Source organism: Pinus tabuliformis, chromosome X (genome assembly GCF_031772625.1).
Source record: "Pinus tabuliformis cultivar Carrire ecotype Pingquan chromosome X, CPIR1, whole genome shotgun sequence".
In the NCBI taxonomy this organism is placed as follows: domain Eukaryota; kingdom Viridiplantae; phylum Streptophyta; class Pinopsida; order Pinales; family Pinaceae; genus Pinus; species Pinus tabuliformis.
The window spans coordinates 1,721,090,435-1,721,097,258 of NC_142308.1; the positions used below are offsets into that span (position 1 = coordinate 1,721,090,435).

The 6,824-nt window shown below is 40.6% G+C and overlaps 1 pseudogene; it reads right to left on the reverse strand.

Moving 5' to 3' along the window:
* Positions 1 to 646: 646 nt before the first annotated feature.
* On the reverse strand, positions 647 to 3,368 carry LOC149146648 (G-type lectin S-receptor-like serine/threonine-protein kinase At2g19130 pseudogene; annotated as a pseudogene).
* Between the last annotated feature and the right edge of the window lie 3,456 nt (positions 3,369 to 6,824).

The following is a 6,824-nucleotide window of genomic DNA, read 5'->3' on the forward strand; positions in this document are numbered from 1 at the left end:
CTGGGTTCAAATCTATTAAGAAAAAATTCACGAAGCTCGATTTTTATTACACCTTCCATATTTCCAAAACTAATTTTATCCTAATTTTTACTCTTTTCTAGAACTTTTACATAATTTAGAAATCCTAGAAAATTTTCCAGCTTTTATAAGTTCTATATTTTTCTGCAAGATTTTTGGAAATTTCCTTTTTTAAGATACCGATAAATGCTAAATCAGAATGGTGGAGTTGGTTCAAGTTGGATGGACAGTATTTCTGTGACATTTTTTTTCTCCATATCTCTTTGGGAGCAAAATAGGGAAGCTAATGTTCTATCCAATTTTTGTTTTTTGGGCCAGCAAAATATTTTTCACTTCTGATTGATGAATCCATCTTACAAGAAGACTCTTTTGAGTTTTGATCACTGGATGTTTGTTCTTCTGATTTTTCTCATAGTTTTAGCTTTCAGTAAGCTGAATTTTCGAATATTGTATGCAGTGTAGCCATTTAGTATTTGCTCTTGAGCTATTTTTGGTTTGTTTGTTGTCTTTATCTCTGATATTTTTAATAAAAATGAAGCTCTGCTTTATTTTTCCTGCTAAAAAAACATACAATTTCCTCCATTTCCTTTATGCTTATTATATTTTCAAAATATTTCTATAGCTGCAATCAAATTAAAAAGGATACAGGTTGCACGTTGGACCTATCTAATAACAGCAGTAGGATCAGAGGGAGCTGGGCAGCTACATTATTCTTACAGCTTCGATGCATCTATAAGATATTTATATGAAAATCCAAGTAAATAGAAAATACCGCGAGGTTCTACAGACTGGTGGAGGGAGTATCGCTCTTCTTGTTTTGTGCCGAGGCAGAATCTTTATCCCAGAAGAAGACGAGACTACTGTTGGCCTTTAGCGCCAAGCTCTGGAGAGAGAATGGAAGTGGGGGAATAGGAGGAACATCAAGAATGCCTTCCAATGTCTGCAGAACTTCACTCATCGATGGCCTTGCGTCTTCATCGTCCTGAATGCACCAAACTCCTACGATGGCGGCCCTCTTCACCTGTTCCGGGTCTGCATCATTCATAATTCTTTCGTCAAGCACCCCCATGGCGTTTCCTCTATTGATCTGAGTTGCAGCCCACGCGGGAAAGCAGAGCTCGCCGGATTCGGAACCCTCGTCCATGTTTCTTCGACCTGCAATGATTTCTAACAATGTCATGCCAAAACTGTAGACGTCAGCCTTGACAGTGATGGGCAAACCAGAGAGCCACTCTGGGCCTAAGTATCCTCTCGTTCCTCTCATAGTCGTCAGAGCACGACTATACTCTCTCCCCATGAATTTCGCGAGCCCGAAATCAGCCACCTTGGGACAGAAATTGGAATCCAAGAGGATGTTTTCCGGCTTGATGTCGCAATGGATGATGCGGTCCCTGCACTTCTCGTGCAGGTAAACGATTCCGCGGGCAGTCCCCACAGCGATGCCAAAGCGCGTTTTCCAGTCCAGAACCTTGCCCTGAATCTCATCATCGCTCTGGGTTTTGTTGAACAAGACGGAGCCGAGGGATCCTTTGGGCATGTATTCGTAAACCAAAAGTCTACTGGAGCCCTGGGTGCAAAATCCCCGCAGCCGAACCAAATTAACATGCTGTATGTTTCCACAGGTTCTCACCTCCGTTCGGAACTGCTTCTCTCCTTGGCTCACACCCTCCAGTTTCTTAACAGCCACCACGGAGCCGTCTGTTAGAGTTCCTTTGAAGACGGAACCAAAACCGCCACCTCCCAGCCGCTCAGAAAAGTTCTTCGTCGCACTTTGCAGCTCTCTGTAAGTGAATACAATCAGCGTTCCCGGCTCGTATTCTGTCACAGTGAACACCGAGCGTTTGCAACACCAGAGAAACAGTATCACAAATGCCAGAATTGCAACCACTCCGCCCAAGATACCGCCCACTAAGCCGGCAAGATATGTTGCCTTCTTTTTGGAATGAAAGGAAGCCGGCACATCAGATGCATCTAACCGAAGGAACAGAGAGGTCCCATCGGGGGAATCGTAGAGGTTTAGCAATTCACCGAACCACATTACACAAGTCTGTGAGTGCGAACTTGTGTTAAGAACATAGGCATACGCAGTGCACGAACAATTGCCGAGACAGACCTCCTGGCACTGTTGTTGCCCACTGTACAGAATTCTTCCCGCCGGCGGCATAGATTTGCTGCTCAACTCTACAAACCCGTCCGTGGTGGTCCGATTTGGGTAGTGGCTGCACTGTAACGGCGTCTTCCGAACACAACCGCTTGTCCACTGCCCAGATTCCCATTCGCGGCTGTCCTTGGGAACAAAGCCCGGAACACACATGCAGGACTGAAAATTGTTATTGTTGCACGAACCATAAGGTCCGCAGACAGCATAAACGTCGCACTGAACATGGGGCTGTTGCCAGATCAAGTTCCATTCATTTGTCTGCATAATGTACACTCGCATTTCTCCAGATTTATCCATTACTAAACGTGACAGATATATTAATTGCTGGTTTGCATAACGAAAAGTAAAAGACATGTACGAACCATTATTGAAATAGCTGTAACTGTTGAGCGAGTTTGATGTCATCTCGGGAGTTTTAGAAAAATATTTGCCGTTCCAAACACCGTTATCCCAGTATTTGGTGTGATTCTCCCACATCAACACAAACTGGTTGACTCCGTTGGGATAAATCACAAGGGAAAAGGGCCCTGGACTTGGATCCCAAGGCTTTCTCCACGACGTCAGCCTCTGGTTCACACTCATCGCCATCCCCGGCAACCACGTATTTCCGGGGTGGTCGAAGCTCTGCCAAATGATTTCAGAGCTATTCTGGGCACTCAGCACGGCCAAGTTGCCGGAATCCGTTATCACAGCCGAAGATGGGTTCTTCCCGTTTCCATTGGAGGACCAGACAATTGATCCCCGATAAGACAGACGGAGACTCCCGTCCTCTATGAGTTTGAAGACGCCGGAGGCATTCTGCATCGGCTGCTGTCTGTTGGCCACCCAGGCGATTGTCTGCTGTGAGCCCGTGGCATACCAAATACCAACATACCAGTTTTTTGCGTTGTTGTTGTTGAGATTGAAGAATCCTAGTTCGAAGGTACCGTTCTTCGAAATCCTGGTCTCGTTACCAGTGAGAGAGGCGCCTAACATTATTCTGTCGGAAACTGCAATTGCGGCATCTCCAGGGCTGGTCTGAAGGAGCAGGAGGAGGAAGAAAGAACAGACGGTCTGTGAGAGTTGATATCTCTTACAATTTACACTGATCATTCTGAAATCCATGAGGTACTCTATTGCCACCCAATACTACCAAACGGCCTGGCCACCGAACAGTATGCCTGCGCAGTTGACTGAATTACAGCCCGAAAAATCCCTACTCTGGAAGGAGCTGGTGTTGTGGTTTTCGGAAGTACTATAGATCATTTTAACTGGTACATTTTCTTGATTTTGTTAATGGAGAGTAATAAACTTAATTGTTGATGTTGCTTTTTCCACATTTCAGTATTAAAATGTGATAAACAATCAATTTCAACCGAACTTTTAAATTTGTCGCTGATGCACAAGTTCTTTTTGACAAAAGGTGCAAAGAACGAGTTCTTTTCCATTAAAATGTATTTAGCAATTGCACAAAAAGTGCAAAGTAGTGAGGGGAGGGAATGTGGAAGGCAGTGATTAATTGAATTTAAGATATTTGTTTTTAAGAAAAATTGATGTAACAAAACTTCTTAATGTGTCTAGATTATATTTATAATGAAAAAAACTTGTTATCATAAAAAACTATACCATGTAATAGAGATGGAGATGGAAAATCCCAAGTTTATGGGGAAATGTCACGTGTATTGAAGTATGCAAGGCTTCCTTGCAAATAATTCATCCTCATATTCCCGGTTATACGCTGAATGAAATCTAGATCTTCAGTGGTGGTGTAATATCAACACAGTTCCAAGAACCAATTTCCAGCCATAGTATTTTCAGAAGATCTTATGCCTCACATTGTTGGTAACCATGGCCTCGGTGAAGGCGCACATTCACATATTTCTTCTTGTATGTCTTTTGACCTTCAATTTGTCATTTTAGCGAGCTTCACAATGTAGTGTAATTTGTCCATTTTAGCCAGCTTCACAGTGTATCCCATACTCATGCTAGAAATTTTTGGGTCCTTTCGAGCATTTTGCTGAATAAGATGTTTAATTCTGCAGGGATATAAGTGAACCACGCAATAAACCAAGGTGTAAAGTTGCTATTATGAAGAGTAGGCCAAGATCTCATGTTTCTAAACCTTATTTAATGTTTTTGTGTCTATGACAAAGAAACTGTTAAAGAAAATGAGCAGAATACTGAGAACAATCGACTAGCTGGTCACTGACAATTTGCTGCGAATTCATTAACTCTGGTGCCAAATGCTTCAAATTTGCTAATGAAATTCAAATGTGTCTTCCTTTTGAGATTTTAAAGCCAAAACATTGGTCCTTATCTCATCGTTCTGTAAGTTTCTTTTGTTGGGAACCCTGCAAATATTTGTGCTACGTTTTGATTAAGTGTAGATGTGCATGCAAGCGACGCGTGGCTAAATGCAGGGAAGGCTGTTGTCCATTGCCTGTTACAGTGAGGGGGTTGACTGGCCAACGCTCTTGAGGTTTGGGTTTGGTTTTTGTACTTGGATCTACTTTTACCAATATATGCTAGTAGACCTGATTACACAACAATAGAGAAATTATTTGGATATATTGAGCAAGGACGAGCAGAGAAAAAGAGTAACAACATGCAACATTCTGCTCAAACAATTAAGGATACTGCAACGCATGAAAAGATGAAGGAGCTTGCGGCTAAAGCATATAGTGTTGTAACAAGATGTGTAGAGTAAGAGAAATTTATGATAGTTACATGTTCTTTAAGTTAATTTGCAAACCTCAGGCCAATGAAAATTGAATTTTGTGTAGCATTTTTTAGGTTTATATAAACTGAATCAATTACTTGAGCCTGTTGGATGGGAATAATTTTTTTTTTTGTAAGTCAGATGTCTGACATGCTTAGCAACCGTTGTGCTCCTAGGACTTGGTTTATGGGAATAAATATTGAGAGTCCATTAATAATTGATTTTGATCTGTGTTATAGGGCTCTTTGCACAACAATAGAAGAGTTGCGGCAGTAGTTTGAGGTTGAAACCCCAGATTCTGCCATGGGAGATTATGTGAGTTCTGTTGTTTCAAAATGCTTTCATGCTCAAGTCTATATATCAATCAATTAAGTGATAGGTTGTTTACTTGTTTAACTTTTGATATGATGACTTTCGATATGATGCTCGCCTGGCAATCTCCAAGCGCCAGGGCCAAGAAAGAGGAGGAGGAGGAGAAGAAGGAGAGATCTGAATCTTTGGCCAAAGAGAAGCGGGAAATGCCATCTGAAATTGCATCTAAACTTGACGATGAGGAATCCTTACTTTTTTATTCTGAATTGATGCCTATGTTGGTTGGTCATGGTGCTTTGTTTTCAATACAACTAATAAAGTTTTTGGGTGTTTTTATTATGGGTTTTGGTTTCAAATTTGGTTGTATTTGATTCAGGTGGATGTTGAAAGCAGCGTGGGAGTGGATGCATTTGCACGGTTGGCCCCTGTTGTACCTCTTGTTGCAGATGTTGTAACTGCTAACTTCCAACTTCCAGTTTGAAACACTCACATCATCTACAGGAGGACGTCTTCCCTTCCCTTTATATGATAGTGGATGCATTTGCATGGTTGGCCCCTATTGTACCTCTTGTTGCAGATGTTGTAACTGCTAACTTCTAGTTTGAAATGCTCACATCATCTACAGGAGGACGTCTTCCCTTCCATTTATATGAAAAATTGACAATTTTTCAAGGAACTGGAGAAGTAATCTCAAACCTCCTCTGTTTCTTCTATTCAAAAGCTCACCTAGTTTAGTAGTAATCTTTGGCTTTGTTTTGGTTATATTACCTTTTGCACAAACTGTGCACCAATTGCCATCTTATGTAAAAATGAGCTATTGTCATGGCTGGTTTAAACTGAGTAGAAAATTTTAGTACCACAGGGTTTTGATTGAACGCCTCATTTACTTTTAATCCCATGGGTTTTTAATTGAACACTTATTCATCATTGATCTTTAATTTTTATCTTCATCTGAAAGCATCAATTTTCTTAAACCAATTGGACTTGTATGGACAGTTGTAGGATTAATCTTTATTTTGTATCTTCATTTGAAAGCATCAAATTTCTTAAACCTCAATTTTCTTAAACCAATTGGACTTGTATGCACGGTTGGAATTTGGATTACTCTTTACCCGTCAGACAAATTTTTTTTGAAGTTTTGAGTCTTTATACTTCCTGTCAAGGAACATTTTGTTTAAATTCCCCCCTTTCCAAAATGATGTTTTGATAATAAATTAACCCATCACAAATAAAAATTTGATTAAGAAATTACCCTTCTTAATATCTATTCTAAATAATCACTTTCAACAACCACAAGTTGCAAATTCAAAATCCAACAAAAATGGAAATTATCTAATAGGCACCCCAGATAGTTTCCAAACAACTCAAGGGTAATTTTTTTTATCAAATATCAAGTATGTTTGTTTTTCTTTCCTTTGTTGTTACACTTCATTTTCTCATAGAAAATCAACATAAACTTCTACGCTGCCCTTTCAGGGTTTTTGTTGTAGCGGCTACAACCACCCTCCCAAATTTTGGCTCGCATGCAAATTTCGGAGCCTACCTTCGATCATGTGATTGATCATCCTTGGTCACTTATTGGTAATCTGATGATTTCAAGCTCCCCTCCTTGAACCTAAGAGTTGTCCACGTTCT